Source organism: Rhea pennata, chromosome 14, assembly GCF_028389875.1.
Source record: "Rhea pennata isolate bPtePen1 chromosome 14, bPtePen1.pri, whole genome shotgun sequence".
Classification (NCBI taxonomy): domain Eukaryota; kingdom Metazoa; phylum Chordata; class Aves; order Rheiformes; family Rheidae; genus Rhea; species Rhea pennata.
The window spans coordinates 14,463,596-14,481,400 of record NC_084676.1 but is presented as its reverse complement, the minus strand read 5'-3'; the positions used below and the strand labels follow the sequence as shown (position 1 = coordinate 14,481,400).

Genomic DNA, 17,805 nt, shown 5'->3' with positions numbered 1-17,805 from the left:
GTCCTAGCAGAAAAAGCCAACAGCCATGGGGCTGCTGCTTATTCTCCCACTTGCCAAGGGACCCAAAGGACTGATCTGGTAGTGGAGAAATGCCAAGAGGCAGGTGCACCAAGTACACACTTCCCCAGCCAGCGTAACACAATTTGGTGACTTTGAAGGGGCTGCCAGGCTCTGGGGTTTGATCTGGGAGACTCCTCGCAGCCTGAAGAACTTAGCTCGAAGCTGTGCAAAGCATGCTAACACTCCTGATCTCATCTCTGAATTGTTCTAAACTTAACAGCAATTGTTTATCCACTGCTCTCTTCACAAGGGATGTGGGCAGGTATTTTATAAGAATGATATTTCAGCATTTATGAACCTTCATTGTTTAAAATCTCTCTGAAAAACTTGTAGTGACGTTTTCTTCCACTCCAAGCTTGTCCTTCCCTCCTGGTCTGCATTTGCTGAGGCTCAGTACTCTGTGGGATGGAAACTATATATCTAGAGCAGCTTTCTTTTGACAGCTCCTTCTTTACCTGTATGACCCTTACTTCCCTGGGTTTTCAGGACAGTCATAGGAGTGTATTTGAGCTACACTCTTCTACTATTATTTTGTCTTCCCCAATGGTATCTACTCATTGCATCTCGCTTTAAAAATATATTTTTAGGCCAGTTCTCTACTAGTGAGTAATACAGACCAGGGATAATTTCCAGATGGAAATGGATGTGGCAAAGCACAGAGCACAAACTGCATCTATAAAATTGTAATTCTTCCATCCTCCAAAATGGTGTGGCCTCATCCAAGCTGCTCTTTGGGAAGGGTTTTCAGTCTGTGATAACTCCTGAACTGTGCTTGGGCACAGTCTGGGAAAGCGTTAGTTGGCCCAGGCCGGAACTATGCCCGAAACCATGCTAGTGATGAGAACCAGTGCCTTTTGTTATTTACTGGTTATAGTTATTTACTAGTATAGATCCTGCATATGGGGCTCGAGCTGGTTTTACGTGGGTGGGAAATTGATTGTGGACATGAGTGATTTATAAAAGTGCCAAACTCTTGTTCTCCAATGAATATACAGCTTAATGTCCCTATTTTCAAGCAATGGCTGTCTATTAGCAGGTGGTAAAAGGCTTCCCAAAGCTCTCATCATGACTTGGTGGAGCTTCCAAAAGCTCTTGCTGAAAATAATGTGCAACCACTGTGCAAAATCTCAGGAGAGGACAATTAAAAATAATAGTTAATGAAAATTCTAAAATACCTTTATCTAACAAGTGACTAGAGAAAAAAAATAACAAATTTCAATGTTTTAGTAAGTTTTATTGACAGTAATGCTGACTTTCATTACCACGTTTAGAAAATTCTGAACAAAAACATTTTTGGAATGCTTTTCCTTGCCTTTTTTGATCACGTCATTTTGTGTTTTTTTCCCTTAAAAAAGGTCTTTGAGATATTATATATTTATTAGTGTTCATAAATGTTTTCCTTTGTTTTCCAAATGCTTTAGCTGTAAGTATAAAAAAAAATAAATGTCAAATGGCCTAGGGTTAGGAGTAGTTGTGTGTCCCCTTAGTGAGCTGAACATTTCGCCTTTGCATGGCATAAGATTTCCTGAAGATATGTGTCTTTAGGAGGGTCAGGAGTCAAGGCCAAATATCATCTGCATATCATCAAACCTGTCAGCCCAGTGCCATTTTGTGCAGAAGAAGCCGGCGAGTGGGTGGAAGATGCTAACAGATAAATGAAAGATGGTTGTCTCAACTGACTCAGGGTGGACTACAGCAGGGCAATCACTTTTCAGGCAGATGACATGGTCAAATACGCACGCAGCGTGCACTGCGAGGTACGCCTTCAGTCACATTTCAACCCCTCGAAGATGGGGCATGCGTCAGCGTTGTTCTTTATGCAGCTGTGAAAATTAGCTAAGGCACCCAGGTGAGAAGCATGCTGTGAAGGCTCTCTGACTTCACGGGCACGGCTGCCAGGCTCCTAGGCGCAGCAGGGGGTATTCCACGACAGTGCACCGGGAATGCTTGCGAGGACTCCACCAGTCAATTAGTTACTTAAATTAATGAAGTCAGTTCAGGATTCAGAGGGTGTGTCACAGACCTCAAATGAACCTCAACCACCAATTACTTAGTGTTATCTGTCAGCTTCCAGATACCCTCTCTCTGTGGTCCACATCAGGATTTGGGGAACTCCTGGATGGGAATGCAGCTGTTGGCATCGGTGCAGGCATGGGCCCAGCTCTGCCTCTGGGAGCCACTGGGCCCGTGCACGGGAAATACAGCAAGGCTGCTATAACTCCCCAAGTAGGAGTGCAATTATGAAGGTACTGTCCTGGCTCAATGAGAAACTATTTCTCTTTCTCTTTGAAATACCTTCAGCAGGGAAATTATGAGGTAAAGCAGACAGGTTGCAGAATTGCCTCAAAGCGTGCATGTTTGGACTTAATACAGGAAGTAAATTTCGGGGGCGTTTTATTAGTCTCTCCACTATTCAGAAGGGACTGTCTGTTTAATCACTGACTTTCAGTGATTTATAGAGGGTTAGCTCCAGTGTCTGTTAAAGTCAATGGGAGTCTTTTGATGTCAGTAGACTTCAGTTAGGCCCATAGTCTGCCCATTCTTGTAGCATCTGGGTACGTGACAAGTGAAAAGCATGAATGATAAAGCAGGCAGTGAAAGTAAGGGAGGTCTGAAAGAAAAAAAAAAGCTTCATTTGAACAAAAGCCTGGCTCAAAGGTACAGTGTTTCTCAGAGCTCTGAAATTCACAAACTGTTGCTTTCTTTTTTGGCTTTTCAATGTTCTATTTTGTTTTTTAACGGACAGTCTGTTCTAGCTGCTGCTATTACTTTTTAGTACTGCAGCCCCCATGGGTTGGGGTGTTTTATAAATCATGTCGTTAACATTTATTTAGATGTCTGCCTGAGGAAGCAGCCTTGATTGATGTGTTTATTGTCTAGACTTTGCAAATGACTCTACGGTTGCACATATCTCATTACTGCATTCAGTTTAAAGCAAGTGTGATGATCTTGGGTGTGTGTTGAGACTATTTCTTAAGGTTCAAAACATACTTCAAATCTTAATTCTCACAAAACCAGTTTGAGGGAGGTTGTTGCTGCTCCCCCATTCCATAAACTGGGAAAATGGGTACAAAAGGTTTAAAAAGATTACCCAAAACCAAGCACAGAATCCCAGCTGGAGCCAAAATGAGAGCAGCAGAGATCCTGACTCCATCCTCAGTGCTGAGGCTGTGCTCTTCCTCTGTATACATCTTACCTAATGAAGCATGATTTCTAGATCCCGTGTGGACATGTGAGTCAGTTCAAATGATTACTAGCTGACACTCCCACCTGCAATATTGTAAAGACCCAAAAAATTACAATTCTATCAGCTGTGAGAGAATGTTTTGGATCATCTACATCTACAGCATAGTCCCACTCACCTTGACCAAGACGTGTCCCTGCACAGTTGACTCTGGGGAGGTAGGACAGAGGTCTGTGAAATGTGTACCATTTAGGGGCAAAAGCCCATTTGAGGGTGGCTCTTTGCAGAATCCAGGCATGTCTTTGCACATGTAATTTTGAGAGAGATTTTGTCATCTTAGTCACTAAAGTTTAAAACTAGTCCTTTTTTTTGTACACCAGTGTTTAAATAACAATTCTGTATCCTGATACCTTTGTTTATTTTCAAGGTCCTTTGGACATTAAAATAAACTCCTATTTGAAATTTGCAGATGGCAAGGAAATAGGTAATTGTTGCCTCTCCTAGAGCCAGTTGAGTCCTGGAACTTGCATTTTGCAGTCAGTAGAGTTAGGAATGAGAAGAATAATAGATATGGGAGTGGAGGAATCAAGTCCCAACTGCTCTGATTTTTGATATCTGGAATAATCTTTCTATTTCACACTTTGGTCTTTGCAGTACAGTAAAGTTAAACAGGTACAGGCCTAGCTAATGCTAAGACAGGAGGGTCCCATGGAAAACTGGCTGCTGTAGGAAGCAGAATAACTGAGTGGTGGCTCTTACAGTGGTGAAGGACTGAGGTAGCTTTTTAGAGGTTATTGGTTTGTTGAAGCTAACAAGCCTTTGAACTACTTAGTGATGCCTGTGAGCTAACAGAGTCTACTGTGGGAGAGCCTGCATTTCTGATGGATTGTACAACTGAGGTTCCAATGTGTTAAAACAATTAAGATTCCATAGCCTATATTGCATGTGTTGGGATATTACTCCTTTTTTTTTGTTATTCCATGTTGCTGCAACTTTTGTTCATGCTCCCTCCTAAAGTGTTGTGGTTTATTTCTGCTAAATGTCTGCTATTCTCAGCTCCAAGAGGTATCTGGATTTCAGAAAAGGATGAAGTAAACTCCACAAACGTAGAGTTTGATTCTGCAAGATACTGAATGTCTTTGGCTAGCCTTGATTTTCGTGGAGAGCAGGGTTATCAGCTGCTTAGCACTTTGGAAGCCTGGAGTGCACGTAGGGTGTTGGAAGCAAAAGATACTGTGAAAAGGGAAAAGTACGTGGTGTAGGTGAGAAAAATTAATTTATCACAAAATCTCATCCAACCATTAGAAATTAGTGCACAGTTAGCACCTATAGTAGAAAAGAGGAGAAAGCAAATGGGTCAGAGACACCTTACATTAGGCACATTTAGCACAGAGTAAGTCCTTCCCTGAGTGTTTCACATGGGATGGGGACAGCTGAAAATTCTCACTCTTTCCTGTTGCTGGATCGGATTCCTTTGGTAGAAGGAGGGCAGAGTGTCTGAGGGAAATATCTCAATGGGCCTAGGCCCCTTCTGACATCAGGTCAAATATTCTGGGTCACATAGCTGAAAGCCACGTGATGAAACTCAATATTACAATGGATCGAGTGCTTCTGCCACATGGAGCTAATGTGCGTCTGCACTAGCAGACTTGGTGCACTCAGCAGACGCTCAGAGAAAAGTTTTAGCCATGGCTGATCCATGAGGTCCAAGCAGGAATAATGAAGCCAATAGATGAATAAACCTGAGCTAGATTAGGTCAGCAATGATAGTTACCAACTGCAAATGGAAGGACAGTGGCGGCAGAGAGGCAGCCAAAACTAGGGCTACACTGGGATGGAAGGAGAACAAGGAATTAATGTAGTTGGGGGATGGATGGAGCTCCTGTTTATACTGAGGAATCATTCATATGGAGCAGAGAAAAACAGCTTGGAAAAAAAAAGTGAATCCTGATGTGTCCAAAAGGAGAAAGTGAGCCTGTGTCACTTTCATCTTGTCCTGTGCCAAAGCCTAAAATTAAAGCTTATTAAATGCTTAGGCTCAGAGAGTGAAAAAAGTAAATATTACGTGTATTAAAAAGTGACTGACACGAATTCCAGTCAAGAGGCTGATCCTGCACCAAGATGTGAAGTGGCCTGTCCCCTTATTCCAGAAAAATAGACCCAGCACCCAGTTACCTCCAAACCCAATTTTCCTTTTCAAAACTCAAATCACTTTAAATTACTTTCTGCTGCAAATATCCAAATAAGCCCTAGTTTCCATCATTTTTTTTCAGTAAAAATAGACTACCCTCTGACATCTGGGAAAGGTGAAGGTGTTACCAAGCACTGAACTGTCATAATTTGCTTTTTGATTGGTTAGAGTCCCCTTATTTAGATATTGTTCTTCTTTTGCACTTTATACCATCCTCAGCTAGAAATAAGATGGCGTGGCTGATGGAAGGACTCCTCTATTCTGTAGAAGAGGCAAATAATGCTTTACAAACTTATTCCCTGCCTGATGACACAAAGCACATTGCAGGCTGAACTCTAAAAACTTGAAAGTTCAAAGCAATGTGGAAAAATAAGCTTTAATACCGAAACCCAAAGCTATTTTTACTGCAGAACTGTTATTTCACCTAATAAAATGTTTAGAATTCCTAGATCTTTTAAGGCCTTCTGAAACTTTATTCCCATTTAGGATTGCCTCTTATTTTTGTATGCATATAGTTCAGATCTTGAGGATGATATGGTAAGTGCTTGCCATAGTAATATGTTATTTAGCGGAGTGAGACAAGTGCTAGTAGAAGGTGCTGATGTGAACATGACTGGTTACAGGCTTGTCACTGCTGCAGCACGGACAATTTCAATTTTTGTGTTTAAGTCTCTTTCTAATATTCCTCAGACTTCCTATTGAAGGGCCCAGCTTAGAGGTGTCTGTGCTCATTTGGGTTCTCTTCCCTGCATTGAAACTAGTAAAAAGCTTTCCAGTCATTTCTAATTAAAATGCTGGGATTTTGACCAATTCTTTTATATACATATATCACTAAGCTGCTCTTCAGTGGGAATGATTTAATTATTATTATGAGCCATTTTCTTGTAGACTTGTTTCTTTTGGAACACTTTTCTAGTCCCCAAGAACATGATTTTCATGCCTTTATTTCTCTTGGATGAGATCTCATATTGCAACTGCCCTGGGTTAATGCTTGCAAGAGTTTAAACTGCTGGTTTGGCTGCAAATATTCCCCATTGATTAGCTTCCAATAACTTCCAGTGCCTTGGTGTTCTTCAGGCCAGTATCTAAGTTTTGCCATTGCTTCATCCAGCTTCATTAGTTCATTAACCCTTTTGATTTCACTCTTTTGCAGTCCAGTAGAATATCATTAGAGAGGCAAAGGATGAGATATATGTTACATATATAAAAAATACAAAATTTTCTTCACAACTGGATTCTAACTAGTAAGGAGAAGGCAGGTTCTGCCATCCTTGCTTCTACTGATTTTCAGATCTGTTCTCATCCAAATCCTGAAGCCTCTCTCCAGAGTAAAACTGTTCTTCTGGGTGTGAGAGATTTTTCACTGAGGCATACTGGAAGGTGCTAAGTTTGAGAGGGCAGATTGGAAAGTTTTCATCTGCTCTGATAAAACTAAAGTTCAAGGCAGCTAATCATCTTTTGAATGCTTCCAATAGTGAGATGACAGATAATCAAATTCAAAATTCAGACTTGTCCTTAGACTTGGAATAGTCTTCTTCAGGAAGTCCTATAGGGCCATGTTTCTTTATTATGAGCTTGGAAGACTTTCCTGGCTTTGGAACAGCAAGCACTTCTCTAAAATGGGTTTTTGCTAATGATAGACAAACTGAAGAAGGACCAAATATTTAATTCAAAACATACCCAAATGTCTGCATGCGCCCCTGAATTTCTTGTGTCTGCAGAAGCGGCCAAGAAATCTCCTGAGAAATGCCTCTTTTTAGGAGCTTTCTGGCACCTCATGTAGGCTTCAATGTGCTCTCTGTCATGACGCAGCCTTGATAGCCCTTGCGGCTGAGGACACCGCAGTTTGAAGATGGCTCTTCCATACTTGGCAGAACTTCATTCATGCACTTTCTTTGTTTTCACACACAAATTCCCACTATAATTTACTTCAGACAGCTCTACAGGACGCCGAGGCCTCAGCAGGGACGTGGGACTGGCCTGATCTGCACGTCAGCACCAGCGCCCCTAATGAAACCCTGACAGGAAGATCTTTGTTCTCGGCGATGCAAAACCTGTAAGAACTCAGCTTAACCGACTGGGAACAGGGTGATGTTTACACACCAAGCCTTTGCTTTCTGTTTTCTGCTGAGGAGACTGGCTTCCCAAAATAGCTGATCTGTGAGTGAATTTGATTTGAGAGTCAGCGAGTCTCCTAACCAAACGTTGTACTTTCCAACCAAAATGCACGCTAGCTCCAGGAGGGCCGCGCTCTGGAGCGACAGACCCACGTTTCAGCCCGCAGTCGATGAGCTGCGGGGTGCCAGCCGCTCCGTGGGAGCCCTGTAGCATCTATCTGCAGGGGGCAAGTGGCAAATTAACAGCGTTTTGCAGGGGTAAAGCAATCACATTCGAAAATGTGATTGCGTGGCAAAAAAAAAAAAAAAAAAAAAAAAAAAAATCCCTCATCTCTTAAATTATGAGAAAAAAAGCCTTGGGATTGTCCTTTCTATAAAATGCTTTTTCACCTGTTTTCCCTTCCCTTTGCTGACAGCGATCTCTGGGTACAGGAGCCATAAAAGAAATATCACTTTCTGCCTCGGGGCTCTGTTTTCCAAACTAGCCGTTTCGTGAGCCAGCTGTCAAGGACAGGCAGTCGGGGACTTCCCATAAATCCAGCGCGTGAAAAAGAACCCACCCTCGTAAAAGTTGTACCCTCGCTCGCGCACGTCGGCAGCGGCAGGGGGTGGGAGAGGTGGGGGGGAGGGCGTGATGGGTTAAATAACGGTTAAATAACGCGTGCCGTTGCCACAGCAACCCCCTCCCTAGAGCGATGGCCCAGAGGAGGGACAAAGATGTGTCCAAGAGAGCCGTGCGCGCGCGGGGGCTGGACGGCAGACCTCCTCCGGTGGGCACCGTCACGTGGCTGGCATCCCCCTGGGAAGTGGGGAAGATGTTTGGGGGAGCGGTGGCAGACTCGGGGCCGGCGGGTGCCGTCAGCTACTGCACGTGGCGTCAGCAGCTGCCGAATCCCGCTTATCTGCCTCGTTTCGGGAAGGGCGCATCAGAATATGGCTATATTCACGCTTCCCTGTGGGGGGGGGGGGGGGGAACCAGCTTGCAGAACGGTTGTTCAGATGGGCTTGGAGGTAGCTGGTCCCCGCCATCTGCGGAAAACGCAGCGGGGCCTCCCCGCGGGAGGGGGAACGGCAGGGCCCAGGTGCAGGTGGGGTGAATCACAGCTGAAGACCTCCTTCACCTGGGGCCTGGTGAGCTGGGAAGGGCAGTGTGTGTGGGGCTGGCGGCTGGGGCACCTCGTGGAGGCAAGGTAAGCCTCGGATGGGCTTTTCCGTGGGTTTGCTCAGAAGGCATTGCGTTGGCATGGCTCTCTGCTGCTGCAAAGTGGGAGGCAGGGAGTTCAGGTTAGTGTTCAAGAAGGAAGAAGGAAGGATCTTTGAGTATGGTTGGCTTGGCCTAGCAATCTTTGTTTTTTTCTTTTTTTTTTAATGGAAGAAGTTGGAAATAACTTAATTGGAGAACTGAGTCACAACAGGATGATGCAGTGGAGGTGAATATTGTTACCTGAAGATCCAGGAAGTAGTTAAATGTGGTGGTGTTTCACAAGGAACACTGAGGAGGGAGTTCTATAGCTGGTTTTCCTTTTTGTTACCCCTTTGCAGAAAATCTGAAATTTTATAAGTATGCTGTGAAGCAGGATTATTTTATCTCTCTTCTGCAGAGTTGCAATGAAATATGAAACTCATGGATGTCATGGTTTTACATTTCTGTCACAAATCCCTTCCAAAATGGATGTATTTACTATCTGAAGTTGCTTGGACTTCCCGAAGGCCCCAGCTCTGCCAACTGCAGGCTTCTGTCCTTATGTGGATTCGCTGTAGAACCAGGAGCAGAGCTGGGTTGGATATTCTCTTTTTTTTTTTTCTTTTTTTTTTTCCCTCAAGGGAACAGTTATGTGCCATAAAGGTATCAGTGCAAAAGGCAAGATGAAATCAGCAAAATACAAGGTCCTTGAACTCATCTACCTTGGACATAAGGGTTGGATTTGTTGTGTTTTGCTGTGGTGTCCTTCCTCAGGGTTGTCTCAGTGCTGGAGAGAATTTTCTGTGGAACCAGCTCCCAGTTTGATGTGCTAAGGTAGCACATTTCTACACACTGAGGCTTCTGACGACGTCTACGCTAGGGTAGTTATTGCTGGGCTGGTTTGCCCAGTCATGTTTTTGAGTCTGACTTAGCAATGATGTGGGCTAGGAACTTGAATTACAAAAAATGCAAGAACTAAAGCAATGATTCTGATACAATCTCATGGTACTAACTTCAGGGGCCCCAGGGGTTGCCACTAATACTTTAGCCTCACTGTGTTCATGCCAGCCCAGATTATTGGGGAAGCTTAGTGTTTATGCACAGTTTCACATCCTAAATCTGTGTTTTTGTCCATGATCGCTTGGACTGTTCACTTTCTTTCCGTAGCTCGCCATGAACATAATTTATATAAGTCTTCCACTACTAAACCTCTTAGTGAATATTTTAATTTCTCATGTGATTTGTATTAGACAAGTATAGTCAGAGTTCATGGAAGTTTTGTGAGAACTTCTTCCACACCTTGTTGAGTTGATTCACTTAGGAGTCAGCAAAGACTTTGGAATTCTGTATTTGCTTGTTTTTTCTAAGGTAGCATCAAGACTGAAAAATGAAGCAATAGTTTATCTCCCTCTTATGGACAGATTCAGAATGGCTGCACTGCACTGAGCTTTTCTGGAAAGGAAGAAGGCTTCAGGAAAGGGAGCAAGGAATCCTTGACATTCATGAAGGTTTGGGGTTTGTGGATGTGAGAGGCCCTGATTGATCACAACAAACTAAGCTCACCTGTTTTTAGGGAAGCTTGTAAAATATATTTTTCAATAAAATATAAGTAGGAAAATACTATGAAAGGGTTAACTACTGTAGTTCTCTGTGGGCATGAAACAGGAACTAAACACATGGCAGAAAAGCAATGCATATGGCAAGCTTATGACATCCTCTTGGGAGAAAGAGCTGTACGGAAGCTTGTCTCCAGTGACTGAGACTGGCAAAAAACTGACAACAGGGTCCAGAGCTGTGATTATAGCTAGACCCCATTTGCTGAAAGAGAATTTGTTGTTATAAAATTCTGATGGTATTCCGAGTCACTGTTTTAGTAGCATGTTTGAAACAGATGGCATATAGTACTGTGACAATGTGTGCTGCTCTTGCTCTTTCTATTGAGATGGTGAGAAGAGAGGAAAATGCTCCATTAAGTCATCTCTACCCCTACCCATTCATCATCTTCTGGCTGAAATCAGAATGATACATTGAAATAGCTCTCTTCCGGGCATGTTGGCTGTGTCTAATTAAAAGTAGTCATGCTAGTCCTAAAAACAGAAGAGGAAGTAGAGCTGGAAATGGTTTGAGTTTGAGATCCTAGAACTATATTGATTTCAGTGTGGTTTCAGCCTACTTGGGCAATGGCTAGCTAAGTGTTTGAAGGTGCTGGATAATTTGATTCACTATCCTGATAAGTCCTCTAAGTTTGATCTTCCTTGTGCCAAGGACTCGGAGTTATGCTTCAGATCTGTCTCCAGGCAGTCGTGATTATTTCCCTTTCCCAGAGAGAGGTTTTGTTGACTAGCCTGCAGTCTGATTCCAGGCATCTCAGTCATTTTGTATCAAGATTCAAACCTTGTCTGGTTGTGAATTTTGTAGTAAGTTTTAAACTTGAAATTACATCACCATGATGTGGAAATATATTAGAGGTGAGCAAGGCCTGTGTACCAGTGAGGAAAGCAACAGAAGCAGCAACATTTTACTCTTTCTCATTTGTCCTCCCTTTTTGAAATGTTTGGATTTAGGTGTTTGGTCACTGGGATCTGTTTAACAAACCTGCCTGTACTTAGTTATTCGGAGATGGATCTGAAGACTTAAGTTGGATTCAGCTTTTCCAGAACAATGCACAGTACTAATTCTTGAATGGGATGTGGTTAAAAATGAAATAAGTGTCCCTGGAAAAATACTGGCTGGTTTAGACAGAGGCTAAATATATAATGGCAATTTTGGTGAAATCTACTGAATCAGTGTCTGACTTGCCCATGGACCAGATACTAGTAAAATAGCTGATGAGAATGGAAAAGTGGTAAGGACTCCTAAAGTAGGAGACTTTTGTATTTTTGGTACCTCCTTAGCAGCATCACTGACTGCTGGTGAGTTATCCCTTTAACTGATTAGGTTAAATTTGATTAAATTAATGCAAAAGGCTGCTGTAGTAGTGAACCTGAACTAAATGAGCCTACTTTAACTGAAGGTTATGGACTGGAAATCACAAGCAGCCACGTTATCAAGATTTCTGAAGTTACTGCTTGTCTATTCAGATGTGTTAATTGATGCTATGCAGGCCCTGGCGTTTTGTAGCAATGCATCAGTTGCTGAAGAGCCTACTTTGCAAATGCTCCAGGCTCAGGTGAAAGTGTGGTCCTGTTAAGGTGTTCAGTAACTGTGGTGATTGTCTTGGTTTGTTGGTAACTTGTCTCAAGTTAAATAGAAAGAAGTTCCTCTGAGACCAGGTGCTAGGGTTTGCATTAATATAATTTAAATTCAGTTCTCAAACTCTTGATTATTCAAATGCAGAACCTGAGATCAGCTACACAGACTCATGTTGACTACCCCTAATTAGCTGCAGTACTGTTCACTGCTGTCAGCAGAGAGGCCTGGGTTTGAAAACAGGCATATTTGCACCATGACTGAGCAGACTGATTGTGAGGGGTGGAGAAGAAAGTTCTGCAGAGACTGTCTGTGCTCTAGGGATAAATCAGACTGATTATAAAGATAGCTTTGATTATGCCACAAAGTCATTAGAGAAAGTGTTAATTAACGAATGTGAAGTTTGTGGTGTGTTTCAAACTGCTTTGTGCTATGCAAAGGAAGATGAATGTTCCAAGGAATATCTTCCCTTGAACCAGTGAGCTGCCTCACGTTCCTGGCATTGAGATTACTCTGCTATGTTTGTTAAGATACCATTTTTCTTGCTGCTGCTTCAAGACAACTGCTTAAATGCTAGCAACTGACCAGATGGAATTCAAATATCCCTTTCCTAAGTTCCTGTAAATGACAGTAAGTTTGTGATTATAATCATAGATTCATAGACTGGTAAGGTTGGAAGGGACCTCTGGAGATCATCTAGTCCAACCCTCAGCGTAGCCCATACAGGGACTGAACCCATGACCTTGGCATTAGCAGCACCATGCTCTAACCAACTGGGCTAATCATCCTTTCTTTTAGGAGAAAAGATGCACAGGGTCAAATTAATTGATTCAATAACTGCTTTTGAAAAGATTCCCTCCAGGATTGCTTAGCATTCCCACTACACTCCTGCACAGAGTGGTTAGCCAGTGTGCCCAGAGGAGGCTAAGAACAACCTAGAACAGTATGCTTGGCTGTGTTGTGCATTGCTCATCTGCTCTGCAAAACAGCTGAAGACTTAATGTGGAGACGAGCGATCTGGTTTGTCACTAGAGTTATTGATCTCTCCTACCGGCTTTACTGATGTTGCCTAGCGTGATCTGATGCCATCATCTTCTTCTAAGTATGTGTTTTATCTTAAAAGCGCTGTCCTGTGGAAAAGGTGACATAGGTTAACACTGCTTCCCTCCTCCTTTTCCTCCATTAAAAAAAACAAATGCCACTTTTACCGCTGACCCTCTTTATATTGCTGCAATGAAAGCAAGTCTACAGCAGGGCCTGCACGTGCATAGTTACTGTGTCACAACTCCAGTTAAAAATATCATTGTGATTCTGCATAGATTGCTTTGTGTGTTCTGCGGTATGCATTGCATGTACACTTCTTGGGAGTAACAGCGAAAAGGCAATTGACTTTTGCTGTCAGGTTTTTCTGAAAAGAAAGGGAAAAATCCTAACTTCTGTAAGATTGCAGTTCAGATTTTGACATGGGAGAGGGGAAAATAGATAATGGGGAAAGTAAGAAAACTTCTGCAGTGCTGTAAGTAACAGCTAAGCTGCGATATCCCTGCATAGTATAAGAGCTCTCATCACAGCTACAAAAGCCTTCTCAGTTCAGCAATGGATGAACATATCTGATTATTCTTTATGTTGTTATTGTACTTATTTTTCTGTCTTTTATCGCAACCTGTATCTACTAGCAAAACTTTAGAATTTAATTTGTTTTCTCAGAAAACCCACTTACACTTGTATTTGCTGATTAAGGAGCACTGGAGTTCAATGGCTATGAACATTTCAAGCAGTGCATGTCCAGTGGAATTTTAGGGTAGCCAGAGTCAAAGACAATGGCATTTATTGTCATGTTGGGACTCAGATATGTAGGTTATAAACCTACCCTCCCTTAAGATCAGGGCATTTTTTGCTTTACTGTATTTTAGTCATATGGGATGTGTGGCAATTCCTTTAAGAGCCAAACAATAGCACTGTCTGATATGCCACTTGGCTGCGATTGATACAGAACAGGGATGACTGACAGTAATGTAATCAGTAACGCAATCCTCCTAGATAGGCTTGGGATCTTTTTTCTTTTATAGGGGTTGAGTAACTGGGTTTCATTGCTCACTCTGTATCTGCTTCTAATTTTGGAGTCACAATTTTACAAAGGCATAACCAAAACCCTAGTCTGGCCTGCAGGATGTGGATTTCAAGAAGATTCCATAGGATTTCAGCTGTAATGCCTAATCATTAAAACTTTTATAATATACCACAGCTTACTAATATATACATATACTGAATGAATGTATACCAATAAACACAGAAAGGCTGTAGTATAAATTCTTGTACCAACTTCTTTTTCTATATGCCAAGATGATCTCATAAGTGCTAGTGAATTAGGGAACTCATTATCTTTGGGAGAATTACTAGGGTTTAATTTATAGATGACATATTAAGACACAAAGCTATGAAGGAATTTTGAGGCCTCAAAAAGAAATCTTGAGTAGAGTCAAAAGTAGTTTCATGTTCATTTTAGTTTCATCTTTGATTCATGTGCCTGCCTCCGACTTTAGAGCTTAAATTTTCCAAAAAAGTTATGGAGGAAGGAAATCTTGGAATGGGATGGATTTGAAAAAATAATTCAGCTTCTGGTAACTGCAGATTTGAAAACAGCTGTAAGTTAATGTTGCAGGGTTTTTTGTCCTGCAGGTTCTTAACTAGTTTTCTCAAGAATGTTAAACTACAATTTCCCTTTATTGGGGGCATGGGAGGAAAGTTGTCTTCTGAACTGAATGTCCCTGTACACTAGGCATCACTGAATTTCAGAATAGAAAGCTTCCAACTAGAAAAGGGCATTGACTGTCACATTTAGATTAAGACACATAGCTGAACTCTATTTGGCATGTTTCAAGTGGCTTAAAAGCCTGGAAGCTAAGGAGTGCTGAGGAATTCAGATCCTGCAGCTTGACTCACACTGATCTCTAAGATATTTCTCTTTTTGCCTCTCATTATGTGGTGTAACAATTACACTATACATACAGGTGTGTGTATGTATATACATATGTATTGTAAGTATATACATCCTGCCCATGCTGGTTTGCTTCTAAGGCAGTATGAGTGAACTAGGAACTATCAAAAGCATTTCAGAAAATGGGGAAGGAATTCTTAAGCCTGTTCAAACTGAAGTTTTCATCTAGCTTAATTAGTGGGACTACAAATTAGAGAGGCAAGAGAGACTACATATGCTTTATTTTCTAGTTTGCCTCTCAGTTGTCTCAGGCTCCCATCACATAGTTCCTTTCTTTTTGTATTTTTATTATATTGGGCCTTAAGTATGGTATCTTGAGTTCCTCCCCACCCCAGGACTTATGTAAGAGGGCATAGTTATCTCTGTTTTGCAGGTAGGCAACAGGTGAAACAACTGGCCATGACTGTTGCCTAGCAGGACCCAACAGACATCTTATACTTCCTTGTTCCCAATCTAATACCTACCTACTGAGCCGGACTGGTTCCCACAGGCTTTGGAATCTGGTATTTCCATAGGGCAGAGCAGCCACTGAGTGGCAAGGCTGGTTTTCCAAGAATACAGCTCAAACTCCCTGCATATTTTCTTTAAACTGCAGCTGGTCTCTTGTGACTCGGCAGAAGCAAATACATGTGGTCAGAACAGGTGAAAGCCAAGAAGGAAGAAAAGCTTTAAAGTTCCTTCATGTTATTAATGTATCGGATGAAGAAATGCTGCAATTTCCTGAAACCAATTAAAGGTATTAATGTAATCATCTGAGAAAGCATATTTGAGGTATTAAATGACTGTCTAGGAAACAGGAACAGTCAACTTGAATCTAAGAAGCACTATGGGAAAGAAAAGGCCTGTCTGATTCACAGAGACTCATCCTCCTAAGGTACTGTCCAGCTCCTTCGGCACCACAAAGGCATCTAATTACTTCTTGAATTACTCAAGTGTCTTAAACCTGTCAAAGTTGCCACACTCTTGCTGTTTCTGCTTGTTCCTTGAAAAAGTTCAGCACTGTTATCTGGTAGAAGTCAGATGATGCAATGGTCAAATTGTACGTGGCAGGCCAGGGAGCTAGGGACCATTAGCAGTATCATCTCAACCACTAACTGTGAGAGATGCTCACTTCACTTCCTCCTACACACATGCATTATTGCAGTTTTGACTATTTAACGTATTCAGCATAGTGATTTAAACTGGCTGATGTGTGAATTTGTCTGGCATCCTACTAAAAAGGGAACAATTTCACTTTTACTGCAGGTACTGCAGCACTGTTTTGTATCCAAAAGTTGTTATGTTCTGTCATGATGATTTCTATAATATCGTGGAGTTATTAAGACTGGAATCCTGCCTCCAACAGTTGCCAAGGGCTAATGTTTATATCAAAGGACACTACCTACCAATTCCTTATCATGATGAGAGCTTGGTGTTTTTTCTCAGTGTCCCCTCAAAGATAAGGCATCTTTCCAAGGTTTGTTAATTCCAAGAATCTGATCCAAAAAAGGACTTTAGAGCCCTGAAGTTCTAAAAAAAAGTGGAGCAGCTGCCTGATCTCATTAGGTACCTCAGTTCTGATCTGAAAGTTCTCATACTTGCAGTCATGCACTGTGCATTCACCTATACAACTAAAAGCGTAGCCCTACAAATACAGTGCAGTGGACAGTGTTAGTGTTCTGAGTTTAACACAGCTCCCCATCTGAGAAGCAAACAAACAGTGAAAAACCTTTGAAAGAATCTGCTTCATATAGCAACTGAGGCACTTGCCCAGAAGTAGGAAACATGGGCTTCCCTCCTCATTGCAGCAATTCAAGGTCTACTTACTTACTGATCTTAAGACTGAATGTGGTCCCTATTCCCTAACTGCTACTATTGTAATCCAGGCTTTGTTTAGGCAGAGCTAGGCCCCTTTCCACTTGCTTTCTTTCTAGCCTCTAACTTTTTTTTCCCTTCCCGCATAAATGGCTAAGTTTCAAAAAGTGGTCAAGACACCCTACCAGGATGAACTTTTTCCTGCCAAGAGTTGCTCTTAAGACCTTAAGGAAAAATACCTACTATTGGAGAGCAGTCTCTAACCACCAAATCAACATGCAGAAGAGAGCCCTTTCCTCACATACACTCCTTGTCCTGTTTTATAGTGGGAACACAGACTTTATATAAACAGCTGAGAGTCAAGTCACAAAAAAACAGATTATTCTGAAATGCATTCCCAAACAATTTTGGGAAGGTTGTGGCCAGTTCAGCTATCATTAAAAGGTACAGATATTAAAGTTCCCATTCTAAGCACGATTAAGGAGGAACACTTAAATGGGATGATAATATTGATGGAAAAAATCATGTATCAGTAAGACTATACAGTACTGGGCAGACTGCAAACCTACTGCAATGATGAAATTAGTGGAGGTCTCTTGTCAAGAGCTTACAGCACCATATTTCAAATGTTTTTTCATCTCCACCTCTGCATAGAAGATGTACTAAGCAAAATAACTAAGCATATAGGTACAAGGTTACATCACAGCATTCCCTGCAAACTACCTGTTTTTTGAAAGGCAATGGAGTCAAGCTGGACTTGTCTCTGTTCACATACAAGCTCTATGGATAAGGCTGTAGTTGAGATATGTAGCCCATTAATAGCAAGGATTCAAACAATGCTGAAGTGTTATTCAATGACATATGCAGTTATTAGCGTCTTAAAAGGCTGTGATCTGGAAAGAAAAAAATAAAATAGCTTTAGCCTAGAGCCAGAAGTGCACTGTTTTTACAAAGCTGAGCATGCCTTCACTATCAAGAGCATTAGACTGAAATACACTCAGGACTTATCATATCATTTGCATCTTACCCAGTATAAGGTCAATTCAATTCTTGGAGAGGAGCAGTGATATCCATTTTACTTAACGACCT

At 41.8% G+C, this 17,805-nt stretch overlaps 1 long non-coding RNA gene across 2 annotated transcripts; it reads right to left on the bottom strand.

Moving 5' to 3' along the window:
- Positions 1-1,328: 1,328 nt before the first annotated feature.
- Positions 1,329-17,706, bottom strand: LOC134146609 (uncharacterized). Of its 2 annotated transcripts, XR_009959857.1 has the most exons (3): positions 17,440-17,706; positions 15,387-15,642; positions 1,329-2,671 (listed from the first exon to the last, which is right to left on the bottom strand). It is a non-coding gene; the product is annotated as an uncharacterized LOC134146609 (long non-coding RNA). The 2 variants fall into 2 exon arrangements; XR_009959858.1 differs by lacking the exon at positions 1,329-2,671 and having other exon boundaries at positions 15,120-15,642.
- Positions 17,707-17,805: the final 99 nt, after the last annotated feature.